This window comes from Aquarana catesbeiana, linkage group LG01 (assembly GCF_042186555.1).
Source record: "Aquarana catesbeiana isolate 2022-GZ linkage group LG01, ASM4218655v1, whole genome shotgun sequence".
Classification (NCBI taxonomy): Eukaryota; Metazoa; Chordata; class Amphibia; order Anura; family Ranidae; genus Aquarana; species Aquarana catesbeiana.
This window is the reverse complement of record NC_133324.1, coordinates 613,173,488-613,201,084: the sequence shown is the minus strand read 5'-3', so window position 1 is coordinate 613,201,084 and position 27,597 is coordinate 613,173,488. Positions and strand designations below refer to the sequence as shown.

The window sequence follows — 27,597 nt, the reverse complement described above, 5'->3', positions numbered from 1 at the left end:
ACTTTTTAGCTGAAAGGGGCTGTACATGGATTTTCAATCCTCCTCATGCTTTCCACATGGGTGGCTTATGGGAGAGAATGATAGGCATCACACGTAAAATATTGGACTCTATACTTATGGACTTTAATTCTACAAGACTTACCCACAAGATTCTAACCACCTTCCTGGCAGAGGCATCTGCCATAATTAATTCAAGACCACTTGTTCCAGTGTCCAAAAATCCAGAGACCCCAACTATCCTTACCCCGGCTACTCTTCTTATCCAGAAGCTTGGGTCTGTTTCTGTTCCACCTGGAAACTTTAAAGCAGGAAATCTGTGCTATGACCAGTGGAAGCGAGTACACCTCGCCAATTGCTTCTGGAATCGTTGGAAGATAAAGTATCTTTCTACTCTGCAAGGACGCAGGAAATAGCAATGGCTGAACCCTAACATGCAAGTTGGAGATCTTGTTCTGCTTAAGAAGCAGCAAACTGAAAGAATCGAATGGCCCATGAGACTTATTGTAAGGAGCTTTCCTAGTGATGACGGTAAGGTACGTAAGGTGGAGATGAAGGTTTCAAGACAAGGAACTGTAAAGTCCTTTATCAGACCTATCACGGAACTTATTCTGCTCTTACCCTTTGGAGAATGAACTTGTTTACCTACGCTGCTGGATCCTACCTGTGACTTCAAGAAGAAAGTGTCTTGAACTTTAGTTGACATAACTTTAAGCCGTAAATTAAGAGTTATTGTTATGTTATTTTTATGTCTTTCAGGTCTTTAAGACATCTAGCAAATTACACTGTTTGTTATTTGCAGTTGCATAACTACCGTTATGATGTATATAATGACATTTACCATGCCAGACGGGGAGTGTGCTGCCCCAACGGGGCATAGATTTAGATTTATATAGATTGTTCCTTAACCATTTTCTATGGACTTTTATATTTAGTTCACATGCTGCCATCTAGTGACCTTTTGTGGTAATGCACTTGTTTCTTATGTTCTTTTTCCCTTATGTTATGACACACTTCATATTCATATGTAATGCTCCACCCTTCTTCCTGTGATTGTACTTCCTGTGTCATGTATGCAGCTAACAAGCCACATGTAGCAGGTCACATGTATTCTGCATAGTAAGGTACAGACAATATCATCTTTTGACTGCATAAATACTACAACCTATTCATCTGTTTGTATCCTGTCATCTGCTGTAACCTGATGTTCAGAATAAAAGCACCTTTGTGGATGGAATCACTATTTGGTAAGTTCAAGCTATCTGATGAGGATTATCCTCAGTGATTATATCTTATACGGGCCAGGTATAGAGGTCTCACAAGGGATAAATCGATTCACAACAATCGGAGTCAGAATACTATGGGCACATACAAACTAGGCAGTGTCCATAAGCCTGTATGTAGCCAGAGCCAGTGAACCTGGATGCAAACTGTATCCCCAGCTCCGTTCGAAGCATATCTGCGTTCAAAAGAAGGCGAACAGTGAGGAGTGCTTCCCATGCACAAGCCATATGGTATGCAGTGAATTAACCACTTGACATCCGCGCTATAGGAGAAAGATGGCTACAGCGTGGACCACAAATGTCAGGAGGGCATCATGTACGTCCTCCTCTTCTCGCTCCACACTCTGTGATCGTGGAGTTTTTGGTATTCGGCTGATCGCAGAGCAGGGTAAAGGGTCAATCACAGTGGGCCCTATCTATCAGTACTGCTAATCAGTGCCCACCAGTGCCCATCAGTGCCGCCTATCAGTGAAGGAGAAAAATGACCTGTTTACAAAATATGAAAAACTTTTTTTGTTTTTTTTATCAAAATTTTCTGTCTTTTTTTGTTTAGCAGAAAAATAAAAAAAAAACAGTGATGATTAAATACCACCAAAAGAAAGCTCTATTTGTGTAAAAAAAAATGATAAAAAATGTATTTGGGTACAGTGTTGCATGACTGAGTAATTGTCATTCAAAGTGTGAGAATGCTGAAAGTTGGAAATTGGCCTGGTCAGGAAGGGAGTATAAGTGTCCAGTAAGCGGGTCCCAGAAGGCAGTGGGGGGAAGGGGTGGCCAGACATGACATAAATTGCAGTGCGGCAATCTTACCAGGAAGTGGGAGCAGGTACCTGTCAAAACCAGGTACCCACTTCCCCTACCCCCCAAAAAGTGTCAAATGTGGCAGTGGAGGGGGGGAGGGTGCGAACAAGCGGAGCCCTGCTTTAATGTCATGCCAGTGACTTAAAGTGGTTGTAAACGTCAGACATGAAATCTGAACATAAAACGTGTTTCTATAGTGTTTACTTGCTTCTCTCAAAAGCACTAAGTGCCATTTTTCTCTGCTGCCTAGTTCCTCTGTTATCAGCGTGCATCACTTCTGACAAGTTTTCCTGACCCCAAGTGAAGAAAGGTGACAGGGGAGGGGTCAATCTGTGATTGACAGCCTCAGCTCTGTTCCTGTGTGCTCTGTGAAGGGGGGTGTTGCTTCCTTTCTTCAAATCAGCTCTCAGAGCTCTTGTACAGTGTGCAACTGTGGCTCTCTGCCCCCTGATTTGCGAGTCTGTGAAAAATCCTTTTGATCTGAGTTTCACAAGGATGTACAGGACAAATGGCTGCAAATAAACAGGTACAATTTAAGTAGGAGGATTTGTTTCACCTCTGTGAATCACCTGAGGCCAGTCACTTCATTGGGTCTCGGTAAGGGTTTACGATCCAGCAACTCTGTCCAAAAGCTAGCATGTTCCCATCTCTTAGGCTTCACTCACACTAGGGGGCAGTAAAACCAGGTATATGAGTTACGATTTTACACCCTCCCTCAACTGCCCAGCTGAACCAGGGCATTAAGCTGCTCAGGGCTGTACATATGCTGAGCATGAGCATTACATCCACAACCAATGCAAAGCTATGGGGCTGTGCTGCGACTGCTTGCAATGCATGTGGCTGCTCAGCATTTACATGTTTAAATCAGGTGGTAAGGAGGTGACATAACTGCTGAGAAACATAGGCTCAGTCAAGACCAACTTAAAAAAATATACCCTGCCAAAAGATGACTTAGAGGCTGATAAACTTGGAAAAGGGCAAGGCCCAGAAATGTTCAAATCTAAAAAAAAACTCTGGGAGACACAGTTCTACTGTGAGCATATGTAAACATAACCTGACATAGTCCAAGAGGCCAGTCCTTACCATCAGTGCCACATTGGCACGAGACTGACCAAAAATTAATCTTGCGGGCGCAACCCATTAAAGCAATGATAATTGTTGGCAAGATCCAACTGCTAATAAAGCTGCAATAAATTATCACAGAGCGGGTGGGTGGGCAACTTGGTTGAAGGCTCAGCATAGCTCCACCCCTTCACATCAGGTGTGCGCAGTCTATTGCACCCCAAAGCTCAAACACACATGCCTTTCTCTGCAGCCTCAGCTGCACTGGACAGTGAATGAATAGGAAGTGCTCTGTGCTGAACCGGTTCCTGTTGTTTCACAAACTGAAGCATGGTAAACGCAGTTTACCATGCTTCAGTTATGAATGCACACAGTGAGTGAGTGTGTTCAGTGTGTTCATTTAGAAAAGGAAGGTGCTGGTGAATGACATATTTACTAGCCCAGGGCCGTCTTTAATATTGATTGGACCCTGGGCAAACATTTTCTTGGGGCATGCCCTTCCATCTAATTTCGCTCTCCACCTGCACTGGGAAACACAATAAATAGCACCTAGACTCAAAATCAGTTTACTGAATCAGATCAGGCAGCTATTGCGATTGGTTGCCAGAGGTTACAGTGTATCATTACCGCTCACTGACTGGCTGCTAGAGGTTACAGCACACATTATGGCTCACTGATTATTTGCTAGAGGTTACAGCACGTGACTTCTGCTTGTTGATTGGTTGCTAGAGATTACTGTACATCAATACTGCTTACTGATTGGTTGCTAGAGGTTACTGGACATCCGTACCACTCACTAATTGGTTTCTAGAGGTTACTGCACATTATTACTGCTCACTAATTGGTTGCTCCTGGGATCAGTGGCAATGCTGGGGGGTTGATGGGATCAGTGGCAGTGGTGGGGGATGGGATAAGTTAGGAGGCAGTACACTGTGGCAAATTCTGAATCATGTAGAGCAAAGCTGGAAATCTTTGGCAAGTATATAGTGCAGGATTCTACACTGACCACCAATGTGAGGGGAGATTTACACTGACCACTACTGTGAGGGGGAATTTGCGCTGACCACCATGTAATGGGAGATTTTACGCCACGCACCAATATAAAGAGGGATCTATACACTGACACTAATGTAATAGGAGCATTTACACCAACCACCAGTGTAAGGGGGAATATACAATGACCTCCATGTAAGGGGGAAATTACATTGACAACCATTGTTGAGGAGATTTGTACTGACCACCAATGTTAGGGGGAATTTAATACTGACCACCAATGTAAAGGGTGATTTACACTGACCACCAGTGTAAGGGAAATTGTGCACTTACCTCCAATGTAAAGGGAAATTTACACTGATCACCAATGTAATGAAGAATTTACACTGACAACCAATGTAAGGGGAACCTTCACACTGGCCACTAGTGTGAATGAAAGGATTGTACACCAAGCCCCAATGTATTGAGAATATTTACACTGACCACCAATGTAACTGAAACATTAAGCCTGCGTTCACATTTGTGTGTGTCAGAAACGCATGCAAAATCGATTTACTGACACCACAGAAACATGCTGCTCTTTAGCAGATACACAGCAGTGGCAATAATTGTTAATGACACCCTCACGCATCTTCTGAGATGTGCATTTTCACATCCATCAAAATTCACGGTGCTGTGGCACCATGTTATGTTGAAAAAGGGTTTCACCTCCAATTTGCTTACCTTTGCAGAACAGGCTGCATGCCCCTTTACCTCCTGAGTGGGCAGCATTCAGCAGAAGTGATGGTGGATATGACCTCGGGGGGGCATGATATACATATGGATGCCATCTCTATTTACATATTAATGCCGTCGGCCCCTGGCTATTTACATATTAATGCAGGTTATTTACATGTAAACACAGGGTATGCAGGTGAGTCATCTGTACACGGCAACAGGGCAGAGCTGGACAGTAATAGTAACAGAACTCCACATTGAGATATCAGGACACAGCACAGGACTAAAACTTCATGGAACAAGGGAATTTAAACTGGGATAGTTGGCAAGTATGAGGCAGCTGCTTTGGGCTCCACAACAATGATGGGGCCCAGGGCAGCTACCCCTTTTGCCCTCCCTTAAATACGGGTCTGTACTAGCTCCTTCCCACACTCTCCACCTTGAAACGTTCCCCGCAGCAGCTGGAGGGAAAGGTAGGAAGCCAGCAACACTGCAGGGCCAACACAGGAAAAGCCCAGGCAGTAGGGGGAATTGGAAATGCATGTAATGATTTGGATGTGCCCAGGCACACCTGACACACACCCCTGTACACGCCTATGCTTGTAGCTAATCCTGATGGAGCCACTTAACTTCCCTGCATTTAGTCACGCCCACTCAATAGCCATGCTTCCATCAGTCAAGGCTCCCTCTCCATAAGGCCTATTCTCGCTCTATACCTCTTCCCTGGGCCAGTTAATAACCTCCCATGGCTTCCAAAACCACCTCTACGCCGATGACACCCAGATCTCCACTCCTTAACTCACCCCCTCGATCTCCTCACGGATCTCAAACTTACTGAATGACATATCGGTATGGATGTCACACCACTTTCTCAAACTCAATCTTTCTAAAACTGAGCTTGTAATATTTCCTCCTTCCCGGTACCCCCTCATGACTTTACCATTAAGATCAACAGCACAACCATTGGTCCCTCCACACATGCCAGGGTGCTGGGTGTAATCCTTGACTCTGACTTCTCCTTCAGCCCCCACATCCAATCACTGGCTAAATCCTGCCACCTTAACCTTTGGAACATCTCCAGAATTCGACCCTTCCTGACTAATGACACCACAAAGCAACTTATTCACTCCTTGATTATTTCCTGCCTTGACTATTGCAAATCTCTCCTTAATGGCCTACCCTTACGCAGGCTATCCCCCCTTCAGTCTATTATGAATGCTACTGCTAGACTAATACACCTCACTAATCGATCCGTGACTGCTGTACCTCTCTGCCAATACCTTCACTGGCTTCCCCTACCCCACCGTACAAAATTCAAAATGCTAACCACAACATACAAGACCATCCACAACATTGTCCCCAGCTACATCACCAACCTCATCTGCAGATATCGCCCAAATCGTCCCCTCCGCTCCTCCCAGGACCTCCTGCTCTCTAGCTCCCTTGTTACCTCCTCTCATGCTCGCCTTCAGGACTTCTCCAGAGCCTCTCCCATCCTCTGGAACTCCCTGCCCCATTCAGCCCCTAACCTGTCCACCTTTAGGAGATCCCTGAAAACTCACTTATTCAGGGAAGCCTATCCCACACCCACCTAACAGCTGTCTCTGAGCCACCCCCATCATTCCCTGCATCTATTACCTTTTGTACCACCACCCCCTCCCTTTAAAATGTAAGCTCTACGAGCAGGGCCCTCCTGTCCCTTCTGTATTGTACTATACTGTAATTGTGCTGTCCCCCCGTCTACATTGTAAAGCGTTGCGCAAACTGTTGGCACTATATAAATCATGTATAATAATAATAATAATAATAATAATAAGGCCTCATGAACACTTCAGGTCATAAATGTCTGTTTTACAGGTGTAGCGGTACCCCCGTAAGGGCTGCTAATAGACTCTGTACCCCACTGATTACCTCGACTCTGCAAATCCTCCATTACCTCCGACACCCTGGGTTCAGTCATAATACCAACTGTATAAGTAAGTAGAAACTCACACAGTATTAAAGAAACAGTTCAAGTATGTTTACTGTATTAGTAAGAACACAAAAATAGGTATATCTCAACTTTGTCAGCTAATAAGAAAATACTCTTACAAACAGATATTTTATCTATACTTATCAGAAATGCAATACAATGGTGCAAAGTGCCTTTAAATGTAAATGAGCACAAATAACCCAATCACAGAAACCTACATGAACAGGTTAACAGAAGGGTAGACAACTAGCACTATATCTTCTGTGTCAGGTTTCTCCTTTCTGCCTCCTCAACTCACAGGCCACTAAATCTTGCACAGTATAAAGAAGCAATATACAGACTACTATATTCAAATTGGCTGGCTCCCTTTAGATCGGGGATCCTCAAACTACGGCCCTCCAGCTGTTGCACAACTACACGTCCCATGAGGCATTGTAAAACTCTGACATTCACAGACATGACTAGGCATGATGGGAATTGTAGTTCCTGAACAACTGGAGGGCAGTGGCGTCTCCAGCTTTCATATTTAGGGGGGGCACATGGGGGGACAGGGACAAAAGTAGGGGAGCAACTATAAAATGCATATATATATATCTATATAGATATATATATATCTATATAGATATATATATCTATATATCTATATAGATATATATATATCTATATAGATATATATAGATATATAAATATATACTGGGCCCTTTACTACGACCCCACAACGGCCCTTTCACATGTTCTGCAGTGAGCTCCCTTCCTACTGTATTGGGGTCCCCCAGGGTGGCAGAAAACAAGATATATATGCAAAAATGGAGGTGTATCGTAGCACAGAGTGGCACCGTGGATACACAAAAAAATAAACCTGTGCCACGTCCTACAAAATCATATTCAAAAAACAAACAGGAGGGGCTTTTGGACTTTTTAGGCACAACTACAAAATATTAGTTATATTAAATAATATTTTATTAGAAAAATACATAGAAAAAAGGACATTGATAAAACACCACAACATGTGTATATATAAAGGCGCTAGCTATACAACACCATCTAAAGTGTACAATTCTTCGGACATCTGGGTAATCACTCCAAATACTGATCGGTCCGAGAAGATGGCTAGATAGTAAATCCGCAATCAATTCATGTCATGTGGATATTCGATGCTCGACATGTTTCGCGTGTCATCGAAACAATATGCGTTGTGGCTATCAAAGTACATAACATAGCAAATATATGATTAATTAACATATACATCCGTAAAAAACAGACATCTATGTTGACGCCACATATTATGAATTTAAAAAAATGTATGCTGGTTCAGACAGAGCGGTGATAAGTGCGGAACCAGCATACATTTTTTTAAATTCATAATATGTGGCGTCAACATAGATGTCTGTTTTTTACGGATGTATATGTTAATTAATCATATATTTGCTATGTTATGTACTTTGATAGCCACAACACATATTGTTTCGCTCTTGAAGAAGCGTAATGACACGCGAAACATGTCGAGCATCGAATGTCCACATGACATGAATTGATTGCGGATTTACTATCTAGCCATCTTCTCGAACCGATCAGTATTTGGAGTGATTACCCAGATGTCCGAAGAATTGTACACTTTAGATGGTGTTGTATAGCTAGCGCCTTTATATATACACATGTTGTGGTGTTTTATCAATGTCCTTTTTTCTATGTATTTTTCTAATAAAATATTATTTTATATAACTAGTATTTTGTAGTTGTGCCTAAAAAGTCCAAAAGCCCCTCCTGTTTGTTTTTTGAATAAGAAAACAAGATATATATGTCACCAGCATACCAAGAAAATATAAGGATCCAAAGCAGTGGGAGAACTATCAGGGTTGCAAAGGTTGTCTTGCCTCCGGGCTCTGGTGTTCTGCCACTGTGGGGTTTCCCAGCCTCCTCTTGCTGTCCTGCCCCTGCTATTGACTGCTCTGGTCTGGCATCTCTTGGAATTTACAGGCTGGTTCTCCTGTCCTAAGGATGGGAGAAATCAGTCTGTTTTTTCAGTAACTGAGAGTCCTGGTGGAGTCCTTCCTGCAACTTGCTCTTCTCCCTGCCAATGAGGATGCAGGTGAAGGAGCAGATCGGGCGGCCGTGGTTGTGTGAGCGTTCGCATTATGCAGTGTCAGCAAGCAGAGGGAGGGGGGAGGAATCACCCGCAGGAGCTGACTGGGGACTCTCTCCCTCTTAGACATTGATTTTTTGTAAAAAAAAAAATTTTTATTGGGGGGGGGGCACATGGTGGGGCACAGCATAATGTTGGGGGGGGTCAGGGCCCCCTCTGGCCCCCCCTAGGGACGCCATTGCTGGAGGGCCGTAGTTTGAAGACCCCTGCTTTAGATGAAGTCCAATGCAATTAAAGCAGATGAGGGAAAAGGATAACAAAAGGTAAAAGGGTGTTCCTTGAAGTCCAGATGTCTTTAGCTAGCCTCGTTGTGTTGTAACTAACGTGATCCTTGATAACAAGGTATGGCAAATTTAGCAGAACTTTAGGTTATCCTTGTTGTATTGTAACCTCCTTTGATATGATCCTAATAGTGTTAGCCAGTATAGCTACTAGAATCAATAATGTGAACTGGGCATAGATGTCTGCTTTCAGTGTTCATTATAAAATAAGAACTGACCTCAGTGGAACTACAAGTACCACCAGCTGAACTGTGTGAATGATGTCTGAAAGCGATGTCTTTAACAATAAGATGGGCTATGCCCGCTCACCACTCTGGAACTCAGATACAGTTGGCAAGGACACAGATGATTAGAAGACTCTAACAGGAACTCTCTCTGTATCCTGGCTCTGGGAAATGGTGCCCACCGCGCCACGCTACAGCCCACTGAGATCTGAAGTGCAGGCATCTCTGGATGACCTGGGACACCCTCCGGTCCGTTGCAGGGAAGAAGCGAGGCTGTCCACAGAGGTCCCCTTGGGTATAGCTGTCCGGCTCCCTGCTGTGTAGGCCGCAAATCAACAGCAGCTCACTGTCACGCTGGCAGAGTCAAAGGGTATCCTGAAAGACTGATCTAGGCCGCACCAGCCATTTTTATACCCTTTCCCAGCAATCCCTTGTGTCCATTCAGCATACGGTTAATTGTAGTTCAGATCAGTCCTGCTGGCATAGTCACTTCAGCATTCTGAACTACACATGCCATGATGCTTTGTTCTAGATCCTATCACACGAAAAAGGAAATTGACACATAGGGGGTCATTTACTTTAGCGCCGGGAAGTACTGGGCACTATTACATATAATAGCAAACATTTTAGGCAATTAAGATTTCAACATTCGAACGTGCAAATGAAAAAGGCCGCTATTAGCGGCAAACATACGTTAGTAAATTTGGAAATCAGCACTAGTTAGCAATTCCGCGTATATGCAAATGCCAATTTCTACTAAGTTATTATATAGCACTGCACTGCAACTATGATCCATGTATGTGAAATAAACATTTTTATGTGATATGTGCTCTACCTCATGTGCATCTATTGATGTATATTGCAATTAGTATTCCTAGTTTTTTTCCTTCTTTTGCTAACGAATATAGTTATGAATGATTATTACAGAGTATTGTCTGTTATTCTGTAAAGTTACATGTATTGAACATTTAAGTTACCTGTTTGTTGTATGTTGTTTTTTTCATGTTTTTTTTTTTATTTAGGTGACTAAAAAGTGGTAATTATTTATGTTCATTCTTTAATCATACTACACTATTATGCAGGGTTCAAAGTACTTAGCACAATGGCTTGGTGGTCTGCTCAGATGTCTCCACAACACTCACGGCACGGGTTCAAATCCCAGCCAACCTACCATTCACCAGCTGTGTTTATTTTTCCAGTACACAAGCGAATTAAAATAAACAAACAAAAAATGTAAACTGGCCATTAGCTAGTGTGTGGTGTTTGAAATTCCATACCATAATATTATAGAATACTTACATACCATTGCATGCGTTTGAAGAGTTATAATAGAGTCAGCCAAATTAAAGTGCATTGGCTAATTGGCATTCGCCTATTTTTAGCATATGCTGCTTTGGCTAATTGGCATTCACTTTTTTTTTCACCAATGAAATCTTTTAGCATCTCTCTGTGGGATTTGAACCCATGAGTCCTTCAAAGCCTGAGTTTTTCAAAGTAGAAGCTCTGACCACTAGCCTATTGGGCTTAGCACAATCATACATAGAAAATACATTTACTAGTGTTTGATGTTTCTTCTTCCCGAGCCGTCTTCTCCAGTTGCTGTGTTCTTCCGCGCAGCTGGTTACCCGCTAATGATTAAAAAAAAGCCGCTCTTCTTCTGTGGCGGTCTTCTGTGGCCATCTGATGACGTCACCCGGAGAGCCCACCCCATGTAAGAAACGCCACACAGTGGGTGACCACACAGTGGAGGAAGGCCGCCACAGAAGAAGAGCGCCTTTTTTTTTATTAGCGTGTAACCGGCGGTGTGGAAGAACACAGTAGATGGAGAAGACGGCGGCGGTAGGAGAGAAGGCTCTGGGAGAAGACAGCTCGGGGAGAAGATGGCGGTGGGAGAAACAGTGGCAGGAGAAGACGGCTCAGGGAAGAAGACAGCTTGGAGTTATTTTATACTGCTTTTTTTGGTAAACGGGCAGGGGCGGACTGACCATCGGGCAGTTCGGACGCTGACCGAGGGCCCGTGGCCAGTAGGGGGCCCCATGGCAGCTTCCACTTCGGGACCCGATCTACCCGTCAGCTAGCTGTGATTGACGGGCTGATCGGGTCTCTGCTCACTGCTAAGAGACTGCAGTGTATACACACACCTCGTGATGCGCTCCTCCTCCTCCCCGCCGGCCCCTCCTTCCCTCCCGTCCACCCCAGGTGCTTGTATCTGTCATCACCTCGGACGGACAGAAAAGAGGAGGGGCCGGCGAGGAGGAGGAGGAGCGCATCACGAGAGGTCTGTATACAGCCGCTTCCCGCGCTACTCTGCATGTAGGAAGGAAAGTGCAGCAGCTTGCACCACGTGCTGCTATTAGAAAGTTGCTGCACAGCTTCCCACCCACAGTGTCCCCCTGTGCCCCCCACCTCCCAACAGTGTCCCCCACCTCCCCACAGTGTCCCCCTGTGCCCCCCACCTCCCCACAGTGTCCTCCTGTGCCCCCCACCTCCCCACAGTGTCCCCCTGTGCCCCCCACCTCCCCACAGTGTCCCCCTGTGCCCCCCCACCTCCCCACAGTGTCCTCCTGTGCCCCCCACCTCCCCACAGTGTCCTGTGCCCCCCACCTCCCCACAGTGCCCCCCTGTGTGCCCTCCACCCCCACAGTGACCCCCTGTGCCCCCCACCTCCCCACAGTGACCCCCACCTCCCCACAGTGTCCCCCTGTGCCCCCACAGTGTCCCCCTGTGCCCCCCACCTCCCCACAGTGTCCTCCTGTGCCCCCACCTCCCCACAGTGCCCCCTGTGCCCTCCACCCCCCACAGTGACCCCCTGTGCCCCCCACCTCCCCACAGTGACCCCCACCTCCCCACAGTGTCCCCCTGTGCCCCACAGTGACCCCCACCTCCACACAGTGTCCCCCTGTGCCCCCCACCTCCCCACAGTGACCCCCTGTGCCCCCACCTCCCCACAGTGCCCCCTGTGCTCCCCACAGTGCCCTCCACCTCCCCACAGTGTCCCCCTGTACCCCCCACCTCCCCACAGTGTCCTCCTGTGCCCCCCACCTCCCCACAGTGCCCCCCTGTGTGCCCTCCACCCCCACAGTGACCCCCTGTGCCCCCCACCTCCCCACAGTGACCCCCACCTCCCCACAGTGTCCCCCTGTGCCCCCCACCTCCCCACAGTGACCCCCACCTCCCCACAGTGTCCCCCTGTGCCCCCCACCTCCCCACAGTGCCCCCCACCTCCCCACAGTGACCCCCTGTGCCCCCCACCTCCCCACAGTGATCCCCTGTGCCCCCCCACCTCCCCACAGTGTCCCCATGTGCCCCCCACCTCCCCACAGTGCCCCCTTGTGCCCCCCACCTCCCCCCTCCCCACAGTGCCCCCCTGTGCCCCCCACCTCCCCACAGTGTCCCCCTGTGCCCCCCACCTCCCCACAGTGCCCCCCTGTGCCCTCACCTCCCCACAGTGCCCCCCTGTGCCCCCCCACCTCCTCACAGTGTCCCCATGTGCCCCCCACAGTGCCCCCTTGTGCCCCCCACCTCCCCCCTCCCCACAGTGCCCCCCTGTGCCCTCCACCTCCCCACAGTGTCCCCCTGTGCCCCCCCACCTTCCCACAGTGTCCCCCTGTGCCCTCCACCTCCCCACAGTGTCCCCCTGTGCCCCCACCTCCCCACAGTGTCCCCCTGTGCCCCCCACAGTGCCCCCCTGTGCCCTCCACCTCCCCCTCCCCACAGTGCCCCCCTGTGCCCTCCACCCCCCCCCACAGTGCCCCCCTGTGCCCTCCACCCCCCAGTGTCCCCCTGTGCCCTCCACCTCCCCACAGTGCCCCCTGTGCCCCCACCTCCCCACAGTGTCCCCCTGTGCCCCCCACCTCCCCACAGTGCCCCCCTGTGCCCTCCACCTCCCCCCCACAGTGCCCTCCACCCCTCCACAGTGTCCCCCTGTGCCCCCCACCTCCCCACAGTGTCCCCCTGTGCCCTCCACCTCCCCACAGTATCTCCCTGTGCCCTTCACCCCCCACAGTGTCCCCCTGTGTTTTCCATCCCCCCCCCATGGTGTCTCCCTGTGCCACTCACACACAGTGTCCCCCTGTGCCCTCCACCCACCTACAGTGTCCCCCTGTGCCCTCCAACCCCCCCCCCATGGTGTCTCCCTGTGTCCTCCACCCCCACTGTGTCGCCTTCCGCCCTGATGGCTACCCTGAAAGACACTGTGTTAAGTCTGGAGGATCCCAGTGCTCTACTGTGTGCCCTGTGTTTTGGTTTGTGCCCTGCTATTTGCCCTACTGCGTGCCCCATGGCCTGTGATGTGCCCTGCTAGTGTACCCCCTTATGTGCCCTACTCTGTGCCCCTTGCCCTGTGATGTGCCTTGTGATGTGCCCTGCTGTGTACCGCCTGTTGTGCTCTACTGTGTGCCCTGTAATGTGCTCTGTGTGCCCCATGCCCTGGGATGTGTGCCCTGATGTGTACCGCCTGTGTCCTGTTCCCAAGGATGTGCCCTACTGTGTGCCCTGCTGTGTGCCCTACTATTTGCCACATGCCCTGTGATGTGCAGCACGTTCCCTGATGTGTATCTCCCGATGTGCTCTGTGATGTGCCCTCCACCTCCCCCCCACAGTGCCCTCCACCCCTCCACAGTGTCCCCCTGTGCCCCCCACCTCCCCACAGTGTCCCCCTGTGCCCTCCACCTCCCCACAGTATCTCCCTGTGCCCTTCACCCCCCACAGTGTCCCCCTGTGTTTTCCATCCCCCCCCATGGTGTCTCCCTGTGCCACTCACACACAGTGTCCCCCTGTGCCCTCCACCCACCTACAGTGTCCCCCTGTGCCCTCCAACCCCCCCCCCCCATGGTGTCTCCCTGTGTCCTCCACCCCCACTGTGTCGCCTTCCGCCCTGATGGCTACCCTGAAAGACACTGTGTTAAGTCTGGAGGATCCCAGTGCTCTACTGTGTGCCCTGTGTTTTGGTTTGTGCCCTGCTATTTGCCCTACTGCGTGCCCCATGGCCTGTGATGTGCCCTGCTAGTGTACCCCCTTATGTGCCCTACTCTGTGCCCCTTGCCCTGTGATGTGCCTTGTGATGTGCCCTGCTGTGTACCGCCTGTTGTGCTCTACTGTGTGCCCTGTAATGTGCTCTGTGTGCCCCATGCCCTGGGATGTGTGCCCTGATGTGTACCGCCTGTGTCCTGTTCCCAAGGATGTGCCCTACTGTGTGCCCTGCTGTGTGCCCTACTATTTGCCACATGCCCTGTGATGTGCAGCACGTTCCCTGATGTGTATCTCCCGATGTGCTCTGTGATGTGCCCCGCTGTGTACCCACTGATGTGCCCTGTACCCTCTGTGATGCACCATGCTGTGCTCAATAATGTGCCCTGATGTGTACAGCATAATAAACCCTGCTGGGTGCCCCATTATGTGTCCTGTGATGTGCCCTACTGTGTGCCCCATGCCCTGTGCCCCATGATGTGCCCCGTGCTCTGCAGTGTGCCATGTGATGTGCCTTACTGTGTGCCCCATGTAAGTGGGGCTTTGTGTAGGTGCGGCTTGCATGTGGGCGGAGACACAGGGGGCCCCATGATCTTCTATTGCCCGGGGGCCCCATGAGTTGTCAGTCCGCCCCTGTAAACGGGTATGATGTACCCTATACCCATTCACATAGGGGGGCAGGATCTGGAGACCCCCTTGTTAAAGGGGGCTTCCAGATTCCGATAAACCCCCTGCCCGCAGTCCGATTCTGTTTGATGTATGATTTTATACCAATAATGTTTTGCCTTTCAGGCATTAATATTATAGTAACAACCATGCTCATGCTGATGTTGCATTGGCTAATAGGCGTTTGCCTCTTTTCAGCATATGCTGCTGAGTACAATGCAAGCTTTCAGTAGGTGATACCATCTGTGGGATTTTCAGCCGTTTGAGCACAATTATATTGAGAACATACGTTTACTAGTGTTTGATGGTGGGACTACTTTATATTCTAGGTATAACAGTACTCAGCACAGTGACTTTAGCGACCTGAAAGTCGCGCAGTTTTGATGCCACTTTAATCAATGCCTTTGTAATCTTGAGGTCTATGGATGAAGGAGTAGCAGGGAAAGTCGCTCAATTTTCCTACGATTTTGCGTCTGCAATTTTGCCGCGATTTCAGGGAATTTCTGTGTAAACTTGAGGTCTATGGACCTCAACTCGCATAAAAGTTGGACCAAAATAATACAGGGACTACTTTGAAGTTGGTGTGACTTGAAGTCGCACAGATATGAATGGTACTCATTGAACTTTTTATCTTTCAAAAAGGGTTTCCCAGCGCTAAACCTTTCATCTAATTTCTAAATTGCTTTGTTTGTAAATTTCCAAAGCCAATCTAAAGGAATATTATTGATAAAAAAAACTTAGGGGTTTAACTAATAATTCTTTTTGGGTTTTTTTGGGGGAATAATTCTCCTTTAAGGAGGTGTTTTAGGGGGTGTGTCCTATGCCTACATACTTTTGCTAATAATACCCATCTCAAAAAGTTGGGAGGTAAGATATCGCCCCCTGAAGTCGCCCAAGGTAGTGCAGGAACTACTTTTGGGAATCTGTGCGGCGTCGCACCAATTCGGACAGTTCCATTGCCGTCAATAGGCGCCGATTTTGCCTGCAATTTGACATGTCAATTCAGAGCTATGTAAACATGGGTGAAGTTGCATAGATATGAATGGAAATCGTGGGGAGCAACTTTTCATGCCACTCTGAAGTCCAAAGCTGCATGAAAAGTCACCCAAGTGTGAAAGTAACCTAATGAGATTAATTGAGAAACCCTTTGAATTAGGCCCTATTTGCATTTGTGCGACCTTAAAATTGCACAGCTTTGCCGTGACTTGAAGCAATGCCTGTGTAATCTTGTGGTGTATGGGCCTCAAATCGCATCAAAGTCAAACCAAGGTAATGCAGGGACGAATTTGCCCCACTTTCAGGATGCACAAGTGACAATAGGGCCAAATTCAAAGGTGCTATGCATGAATCTCATTCACATTAGTCACACAAGTCACACTATTTCGCTGCCACTTTGCCCCAACTTCTGGGAATGCCTGTGTAATATAGCAACTTTTGTACCTCAAGTCGCATGAAAGTCAAACCAAAGTAGTACAGAGACTACTTTGAAGTTGGTGCGACTTGAAGTAGCACAGATATGTATGGTTATCATTGAGAATCATAGGGTACAACTTGTCATACAACTCGGAGGTCCAAATTTGCTGGAAAAGTCAACCAAGTGTGAAACAAGCCATATTATATATATATATATATATATATATATATATATATATATATATATATATATATATATATATAATATATATATATAAATTTATTTTAATAAAAGGAGCTCTCATTTATATTTGCATAGTCCTTACTGATTGACATCAGTAGAACAAATGCAGGAAGTGATGTGTGCACATGGGACGGATGCAAATGTGTGATGATGCCAAACAAATCAATGAACCCCAACCAACCCAAATCTAACTACCACATCCACCTCCACATTGAGTAAGCACATATTCTACACTTACACGGCCAACGAGCAGCACCTCTTATTTGCTAAAGAGGGACCTCACCATGTCCACCTAGATGGAGATCCTGACCGGCACTTCCGGGTGATTACAATGACTAATTTCCGGGTCAGAAGGTGAAACCATGCTCTTTTGATCGCAGCTGCGATCGCAAACATGATTAGTATTTTTTATTCTAGTTTATTTGCAGATATGCAAATCTGTATTTCTACATATAACAATATTTGAAGGCAAACTTAAGGGAGTTTAATAAGAAATGGTGTCCTTGGGATTGCAGCAGGTGAATTACAAAGGCCCAGTTTGAGCCCTGGTTCACATTGACAGTGGGAGGAAATAGTGCGAGTTCAGCTGAACTCACAATTTCATTACCGCGTGTCAGTCCCAACTGCAAGGGGGGGGGGGATGATTTCAGAGACATCTGTGCAGGTTTCTGCACCGATGTCAATGGAAATCACACCCCGAAGTCACCAAAAGTAGTACAGAAACTACTTTTGGAAATTGCAGTGCCGCACCAGTAAGGACAGTGCAATTGCCGTCGATTTGGCATGCGTTTTGATTGCACCAATGTGAACAAGGGCTGACACATACAACACTGTCTATCCACCAGCTGAATTCATTACCTGCAATTCTCCACAGCTGTTATATACAAAGACTCCACCTAAACACCTTTATCTTTTACTTGCAGGCGTGCTGAAGAGATTAGGTTTTTTGGTGCACAATTATATTTTATAATTTCTATGGATAAGAGTAAGGCCCCTTTCACACTGGGGCGGTGGGGGCGTCGGCGGTACAACAGCGCTATTTTTAGCGCTGCTGTACCGTCGTTCTTGTAGCGGTATTCGGCCGCTAGCGGTTCGGTTTTAACCCCCGCTGGCGGCCGAAAAAGGGTTAAATCCGCTCGTACAGCGCGGCTATAGCCGCGTAATTACCGCGGTATAGCCGCGCTGTCCCATTTATTTCAATGGGCAGGAGCGGTTTAGGAGTGGTGAATACACCGCTCCTTCCCCGCTCCAAAGAAGCGGCTCGCAGGACTTTTTTTACCGTCCTGTGAGCGCACCGCTTCAGTGTGAAAGCCCGAGGGCTTTCACACTGAACAAACAGCGGAGGCTGTTTAGGGGCGGTTTTCAGGCGGTATTTTTAGCGCAATACCGCCTGGAAACCGCTCCAGTGTGAAAGGGGCCTAAGATATTGCACTTCCCCAAACCCCCCCCCCCAAAACTAATTAAAAAGAAGAAAGAAAAGAGAACAACAAACAAGCTCAATAATGTACTTTTATTTTGCCAGCAGAAACAAAATTATGTACATTTACTAGCATAAAAAAATAAATATTCTTCAGAATATACAGTGGGGACGGAAAGTATTCAGACACACAGCACCCCATATTGACAGAAAAACACAGAATTGTTGACATTTTTGCAGATTTATTAAAAAAGAAAAACTGAAATATGACATGGCCCTAAGTATTCGGACCCTTTGCTGTGACACTCATATATTTAACTCAAGTGCTGTCCATTTCTTCTGATCATCCTTGAGAGTCCAGCTGTGTTTAATTATACTGATTGGACTTGATTAGGAAAGCCACACACCTGTCTATATAAGACCTTACAGCTCACAGTGCATGTCAGAGCAAATGAGAATCATGAGGTCAAAGGAACTGCCTGAAGAGCTCAGAGACAGAATTGTGGCAAGGCACAGATCTGGTCAAGGTTACAAAAAAAGTTCTGCTGCACTTAAGGTTCCTAAGAGCACAGTGGCCTCCATAATCCTTAAATGGAAGACGTTTGGGACGACCAGAACACTGCCTAGAGCTGGCCCTCTGGCCAAACTGAGCTATCGGGGGAGAAGAGCCTTGGTGAGAGAGGTAAAGAAGAACCAAAAGATCATTGTGGCTGAGCTCCAGAGATGCAGTCGGGAGATGGGAGAAAGTTGTAGAAAGTCAACCATCACTGCACACTCCACCAGTCGGGGCTTTATGGCAGAGTGGCCTGACGGAAGCCTCTCCTCAGTGCAAGACACATGAGAGCCCGCATGGAGTTTGCTAAAAAACACCTGAAGGACTCCAAGATGGTGAGAAATAAGATTCTTTGGTCTGATGAGACCAAGATAGAACTTTTTGGCCTTAATTCTAAGCGGTATGTGTGGAGAAAACCAGGCACTGCTCATCACCTGTCCAATACAGTCCCAACAGTGAAGCATGGTGGTGGCAGCATCATGCTGTGGGGGTGTTTTTCAGCTGCAGGGACAGGACGACTGGTTGCAATCGAGGGAAAGATGAATGCGGCCAAGTACAGGGATATCCTCGACGAAAACCTTCTCCAGAGTGCTCAGGACCTCAGACTGGGCCGAAGGTTTACCTTCCAACAAGACAATGACCCTAAACACACAGCTAAAATAACGAAGGAGTGGCTTCACAACTCCGTGACTGTTCTTGAATGGCCCAGCCAGAGCCCTGACTTAAACCCAATTGAACATCTCTGGAGAGACCTAAAAATGGCTGTCCACCAATGTTTACCATCCAACCTGACAGAACTAGAGAGGATCTGCAAGGAGGAATGGCAGAGGATCTCCAAATCCAGGTGTGAAAAACTTGTTGCATCTTTCCCAATAAGACTCATGGCTGTATTAGATCAAAAGGGTGCTTCTACTAATTACTGAGAAATGGGTCTGAATACTTAGGACCATGTGATATTTCAGTTTTTCTTTTTTAATAAATCTGCAAAAATGTCAACAATTCTGTGTTTTTCTGTCAAAAAAAATGAACTTAAATGATTTTAGCAAATGGCTGCACTATAACAAAGAGTGAAAAATTTAAGGGGGTCTGAATACTTTCCGTCTCCACTGTATGGTGCTACATTTAACAAAACAGTTAGTAATTGGGTTTTAAGGGCCCTGCTCATAGGAGCTTACAATCTAAAATTTGTCTAAACCTTAGAGTTGACAAAGCTTTACTTTCAGTGTATAACAGGTAGCACATCACATTTTTTATCTGCAAGATTATAGAAACATACTTAACAGTCATTATTCTTACAAAGCATTACAACATATTAAAAAAGGCACATATTCAAACTATAACACCCACCACCACCCCACAATCCACACACATACATTGGGGAGTATGTTCTGCTGGAAGCTGCATTTCTGTGTACAAGATTAAGCAATGAGATCAAAGAGTAGAAGGTCAGAAGATGCTCCCAAACCATAAATGCTTGTTCAGACAGGAATGCACACACACAACATTGACAGCATGGCCACATAAACCCACTTTTGATGGAAAAAATGCACAAGAATTTCAGCAAACAACCCTAGTTGGGCATTTGTCATTATTCATAATCTCATTCCTTCTCTCCCCTCCCCCACAAATCACAACAAAAAACCTAGTTACATAGTAGGTGTGGTTGAAAAAAGACACACGTCCATCAAGTCCAACCCATGCGTGTGATTATATGTCAGTATTACATTGTATATCACTGTATGTTGTGGTCATTCAGGTGCTTATTTAATAGTTTCTTGAAACTATCGATATTTCCCGCTTAGGCCACCACCTGTGGAAGGGAATTCCACATCCTTGCCGCTCTTACAGTAAAAAACCCTCTACGTAGTTTAAGGTTAAACATCTTTTCTTCTAATTTTAATGAGTGGCTACGAGTCTTGTTAAACTCGCTTCTGCAAAAAAGTTTTATCCCTATTGTGGGGTCACCAGTCCGGTATTTATAAATTGAAATCATATCCCCTCTCAAGCGTCTCTTCTCCAGAGAGAATAAGTTCAGTGCTCGCAACCTTTCCTCATAACTAATATCCTCCAGACCCTTTATTCGTTTTGTTGCCCTTCTTTGTAATCGCTCTATTTCCAGTACATCCTTCCTGAGAACTGGACAGCATACTCTAGGTGCGGCCAGACCAGAGTCTTGTAAAGCGTGAGAATTATCGTTTTATCTCTGGAGTTGATCCCCTTTTTAATGCATGCCAATATTCTGTTTGCTTTGTTAGCAGCAGCTTGGCATTGTATGCCATTGCTGAGCCTATCATCTACTACAGTAGGTGACCGCGATATTGTGTCAATCTCGCCGCATTTCTCAGCGAGATTTGACAACTGCGAGCCCCATCACGGGAGCCAGCGCTGAGATGGCTCACTCATCGGGAAAGGAAAACTTTTTTTCCTTTCCCGATGAGTGACAGGCAGTGCTGACAGCTGTCTGGTATGAATCCTGAGGGGGGAACGCTGCGCCAAATTTTAAATTAAAAACCGGCGTGGGTTCCCCCTGGGGGCATACCAGGCCCTTAGGTCTGGTATGGATTGTAAGGGGAACCCCCTACGCCGAAAAATCGTCTTGGGGGTCCCCCCCAAATTCCATACCAGTCCCTTATCCGAGCACGCAGCCCGGCCGGCCAGGAAAGGGGGTGGGGACGAGTGAGCACCCCCCTCCTGAGCCGTACCAGGCCGCATGCCCTCAACATGGGGGGGTGAGTGCCTTGGGGGAGGGGGGCGCCCTGGGGCCCACCCCAAAGCACCTTGTCCCCATGTTGATGAGGACAAGGTCCTCTTCCCGACAACCCTGGCCGTTGGTTGTTGGGGTCTGTGGGCGGGGGGCTTATTGGAATCCGGGAGCCCCCCTTTAATAAGGGGGCTCCCAGATCCCGGCCCCCCACCCTAAGTGAATGAGTATGGGGTACATGGTACCCCTACCCATTCACCTAGGGAAAAAAAGTGTCAATAAAAAAAACACAGTACACAGATTTTAAGAATAATTTATTAGGCAGCTCCGGGGTCTTCGTCCGACTTCGGGGGGTCTCCTTCCGACTTCTCCCGGTGTTCGGCCTCTTCTCCCGGGCCCCTCCGCTGTCTTCTTCCAGCTCTTTTGCCAGCGAGGGGCCCGGTCTGCTGCCGCTGTCTTATCGCCGCTGTCTCGTCGCTTCTTCTCCCGGGCTCCTCCGCTGTCTTCTTCCAGCTCTTTTGCCAGCGAGGGGCCCGGTCTGCTGCCGCTGTCTTGTCGCCGCTGCCTCGTCGCTTCTTCTCCCAGGCCCCTCTGCTGTCTTCTTCCAGCTCTTTTGCCAGGGAGGAGCCCGGTCTACTGCCGCTGTCTTGTCGCCGCTGTCTTCTCCCGGCCCCCTCCTCTGTCTTCTTCCAGCTCTTTTGCCAGGGAGGGGCCAGTCTGCTGCCGCTGGAAGAAGACAGCGGAGGGGCCCGGGAGAAGAGGCCGAACACCGGGAGAAGTCGGACGGAGACCCTCGAAGTCGGAAGAAGACCCCAGAGCTGCCTAATAAATTATTCTTAAAATCTGTGTACTGTGTTTTTTTTTTCATTGACACTTTTTTCCCTATGTGGATGGGTAGGGGTACCATGTACCCCATACTCATTCACATAGGGTGGGGGGCCGGGATCTGGGGGCCCCCTTATTAAAGGGGGGATCCCGGATTCCGATAAGCCCCCCGCCCGCAGACCCCGACAACCAACGGCCAGGGTTGTCGGGAAGAGGACCTTGTTCTCATCAACATGGGGACAAGGTGCTTTGGGGTGGGCACCCCTCCCCCAAGGCACTCACCCTCCCATGTTGAGGGCATGCGGCCTGGTACGGCTCAGGGGGGGGGGGGCGCTCGCTCGTCCCCACCCCCTTTCCTGGCCGGCCGGGCTGCGTGCTCGGATAAGGGTCTGGTATGGATTTTGGGGGGACCCCCAGGCCGATTTTTCGGCGTAGGGGGTTCCCCTTACAATCCATACCAGACCTAAGGGCCTGGTATGCCCCCGGGGGGAACCCACGCCGGTTTTTAATTTAATATTTGGCGCGGCGTTCCCCCCTCAGGATTCATACCAGACAGCTGTCAGCACTGCCTGTCACTCATCGTGAAAGGCAAAAAAGTTTTCCTTTCCCGATGAGCGAGCCAGCGCGACATGCACAGTACCCTGTCACCGAGAGCCAGCACAATGGTATCGCGCTAGAAACACAATCTTGCGGTCAGGTACTGTAGGACCCCCAGGTCCTTTTCCATCCTAGATTCCCCCAGAGGTTCTCCCCCCAGTGTATAGATTGCCTTCATATTTTTGCCACCCAAAATGCATTATTTTACATTTTTCTACATTGAACCTCATTTGCCATGTAGTTGCCCACCCCATTAATTTGTTCAGATCTTTTTGCAAGGTTTCCACATCCTGTGGAGAAGTTATTGCCCTACTTAGCTTGGTATTGTCCGCAAATACAGAGATTGAACTGTTTACCCCATCCTCCAGGTTGTTTATGAACAAATTAAATAGGATTGGTCCCAGCACAGAACCCTGGGGGACCCCACTACCCACTCCTGATAATTCTGAGTACTCCCCATTTATCACCACCCTCTGAACTCACCCTTGTAGCCAGTTTTCAACCCATGTACTCACCCTATGGTCCATGCCAACGGACCTTATTTTGTACAGTAAACGTTTATGGGGAACTGTGTGAAATGCTTTTGCAAAATCCAGATACACCAGGTCTACGGGCCTTCCTTGATCTAGACGGCAACTCACCTCCTCATAAAAGGTTAATAGATTGGTTTGGCAAGAACGATTCTTCATGAGTCCATGCTGATTACTGCTAATGATACCATTCTCATTACTAAAATCTTGTATATAGTCCCTTATCATCCCCCCAAGAGTTTACATGCTTTTGATGTTAGGCTAACTGGTCTGTAATTACCAGGGATGTATTTTGGGCCCTTTTTAAATATTGGTGCTACATTGGCTTTTCTCCAATCACCTGGTACCATTCCAGTCAGTAGATTGTCAGTAAAAATTAGGAACAATGGTCTGGCAATTACTTGGCTGAGTTCCCCAAGTACCCTCGGGTGCAAGCCATCTGGTCCCGGTGATTTATTAATGTTAAGTTTCCCAAGTCTAATTTTAATTCTGTCCTCTGTTAACCATAGAGATGCTTCCTGTGATGTGTCATGAGGATAAACACTGCAGTTTTGGTTACTGAAGCCCCCCGATTCCCTCGTGAAGACTGAGAAGAAGAATAAATTCAATACCTTCGCCATTTCCCCATCCTTTGTAACTAGATGTCCCTCCTCATTCTTTATGGGGCCAATATGGTCTGTCCTCCCTTTTTTACTGTTTACATACTTAAAGAATTTCTTGGGATTTTTTTTTGCTCTCCTCCACTACGTGTCTTTCATGTTCTATCTTAGCCTTCCTTATTGCACCCTTACATTTCTTGTTGCATTCTTTATAGTCTGAATGCTGATGATGATCCCTCAACCTTGTATTTTTTGAAGGCCTTCTCCTTTGCTTTTATATGCATTTTTACATTGGAGTTAAGCCATCCAGGACTTTTGTTCGCGCTTTTAAATTTATTACCCAATGGGATGCATTGGCTAATGCCCTTATTTAATATGCTTTTAAAGCAAACCCATCTCTCCTCCGTGTTCTTTGTTCGTAAGATTTTATCCTAATTTATGCCTTCTAGCAAGGCTCGTAGTTTAGGGAAGTTGGCTCTTTTGAAATTCAGTGTCGTTGTATTCCCCTTATGTTTCCTATTTGTGTGATTTATACTGAAGCCAATTGACCTGTGATCGCTGTTACCTAAATTGCCCCATATTTCCACATCCGTGATCAGGTCTGTATTGTTGGTAATCAGTAGATCCAGTAACGCTTTATTTCTAGTTGGTGCGTCTACCATCTGACCCATAAAATTGTACTGCAAGACATTTAGGAACTGGGGAGCCTTAGATGAATGCGCGGTTCCCTCCGCCCAGTCTATGTCTGGATAGTTAAAATCCCCCATTATGATAACACTTCCCATCCTTGCTGCTAATCCAGATTGTGATAGGTGATCTGTCTCCCCTTCCTCCCTCAGGTTAGGGTGCCTATAGCATACTGCCAGTATTATTTTCCCCTTAGCTTCATTCCTTTGGAGCTCCACCCATAGGGATTCCACCTCCTCCCTAGCTCCCTTAGTGATGTCATCTCTCACATTTGCTTTTACGTTATTCTTCATATATAGGCATACCCCTCCCCCTTTTTAACCCTCTCTATCCTTGCGATAAAGGGTATACCCTTGAATGTTTGCCAGCCAATCATGAGAGCTGTTGAACCAGGTCTCTGAAATTCCCACAAAATCCAAATCCTCCTCGTACAACAGTATCTCTAGTTCACCCATCTTGTCCACCAGGCTCCTGGCATTGGTGTACATGCCATGTAGTTTAGACCATATACAAAAAGCGCAGCGCTGGATTTGAGTATACAGTGAAAAATATTCAAGCAATAAAATTATTTTGTTCAAATAAAAAATGTGCATATTAATCTTCAAAAAATGTCCATAAAATACAAAAATATAAGTGATTAAACGTCCGTGAGGTACATGAAACACCAATCTGGATATCTGACTTCCACCGCTGTGAGACCCGTCACCAGAAAGATTGAAGGCTTACCGGACCGCCTCTTTAAAAAGGCATGAATCAATCACCACCATGGATGCTGTCCCTCTCCTGGCTGGATCCTGCTGTGAAGCACTAGATGGTTGATCCCAAATCAGTCAGCCGTGAAGGAGCGCCAATCCCAGTAGCATAAATATCCAAAGAAAAAGGGGGGAGAAATGCTCCAATGGTGTAGTAAATTATTGGTTCCTTTATTAAAAAGCCATGAAGGCGTTTAACAATACAAAAGTCCTTGCAAGGAGTGATAAAACAATTCCGATAGAAAATGAAAGTCCGCGCATGCGCAGTCCGTGCGTACGTGTCTACCCTACGGCCGTTTCGTCAGAAATGACATCATCAGGGGCACGCCTACACGTCCGCGCATGCGCTTTAAGTACCCGAGCGGCGAAGCGAAGACACTCAGCCATTGGTTGTCTAATTATTGAAGTTTGGAGACAGCTGAAGCATCACCACTAGTGTTGATACTAATATGCTTCCATGAATCTTATCCGATGCCATCTTGTGGACAATTTGGATAATGCTCCAAGTTTAAATTAGATCTGGTATTTTAAGCCTATTTAAATAGAAAAAATATAGAAAAAATATAAAAAGGAAAGGCTGAAGGACAATTCGCATCCCCCCTCGAGCTGTCTCCAAACTTCAATAATTAGACAACCAATGGCTGAGTGTCTTCGCTTCGCCGCTCGGGTACTTAAAGCGCATGCGCGGACGTGTAGGCGTGCCCCTGATGATGTCATTTCTGACGAAACGGCCGTAGGGTAGACACGTACGCACGGACTGCGCATGCGCGGACTTTCATTTTCTATCGGAATTGTTTTATCACTCCTTGCAAGGACTTTTGTATTGTTAAACGCCTTCATGGCTTTTTAATAAAGGAACTAATAATTTACTACACCATTGGAGCATTTCTCCCCCCTTTTTCTTTGGATATTTATGCTACTGGGATTGGCGCTCCTTCACGGCTGACTGATTTGGGATCAACCATCTAGTGCTTCACAGCAGGATCCAGCCAGGAGAGGGACAGCATCCATGGTGGTGATTGATTCATGCCTTTTTAAAGAGGCGGTCCGGTAAGCCTTCAATCTTTCTGGTGACGGGTCTCACAGCGGTGGAAGTCAGATATCCAGATTGGTGTTTCATGTACCTCACGGACGTTTAATCACTTATATTTTTGTATTTTATGGACATTTTTTGAAGATTAATATGCACATTTTTTATTTGAACAAAATAATTTTATTGCTTGAATATTTTTCACTGTATACTCAAATCCAGCGCTGCGCTTTTTGTATATATTCTTAGTGGTGCCCCCTATCAGGGTTATAGCGCTTAGTCGCAGGATACTTCCTCATAGGTTTATTATTATCAATATTTTTGCACACTTGAGCACAATATCATTTTTCATTGATTTATATTTTTCACTTTACACCTAGCGCAAATTTTTCCTTTTAGAAAAAAACATGTAGTTTAGACCGATCGCATATTATCCTCTTATTGGGTGTTCAGATATTGCAACTAGGACTTGCTACTATACTTACCTTGGGTTTATGTGCTTTGGTCAACCTACCACTAATGTCCCCAATACTATCCTCTGGAATATGTTCCGCGCTGACTATCTCTACCTTTGGACCCTCCCCCCATCGCCTAGTTTAAAAACCCCTCTAACTTTTTGGCCACCTTCATTCCTAGCTGATTTGCACCCTCCTCATTTAGGTGCAGTCCGTCCCTTCTAAAGTATCAGTTATCGACTGAGAAGTCGGCCCAGTCCTCCAGGAACCCAAACCCCTCCTTACTACACCAGCTCTTCAGCCACTTGTTTACTTCCCTAATCTCCCTCTGCTTTCTGGTGTGGCTCGATGTACCGGTAATATTCCTGAGAATACTACCTTGGAGGTCCTTTTCCTCAATTTAGCTCCTAAGTCCCTAAAATCGTTCTTTAGGACACTCCATCTGCCTCTGACTTTGTCATTGGTGCCAATGTGCCCCATGACAGCTGGGTCTTCCCCAGTCCCTCCCAGTAATCTGTCCACCAGATCCGTGATGTGCCGAACCAGAGCGCCCAGTAGACAACATACTGTTCGGCGCTTCAGGTCTTTGTTATAGATAGGCCTCTCTGTCCTTCTAAGAATTGAGTCCCCTACCACCAGAATCTGTCTTTCGTTTCCCTTCACTTCCCCCCCACTCTCACTGGAGGA

At 47.0% G+C, this 27,597-nt stretch overlaps 1 protein-coding gene across 1 annotated transcript in view; it reads left to right on the top strand.

Moving 5' to 3' along the window:
• The first annotated feature begins 6,722 nt into the window (after positions 1-6,722).
• Positions 6,723-27,597, top strand: part of FAM47E (family with sequence similarity 47 member E) — a 67,682-nt gene continuing 46,807 nt past the window's right edge. The window contains exon 1 of the mRNA XM_073599847.1: positions 6,723-6,829. The gene's annotated coding sequence lies outside the window, so the exon portion shown is untranslated. The remainder of the gene's footprint in view (positions 6,830-27,597) is intronic.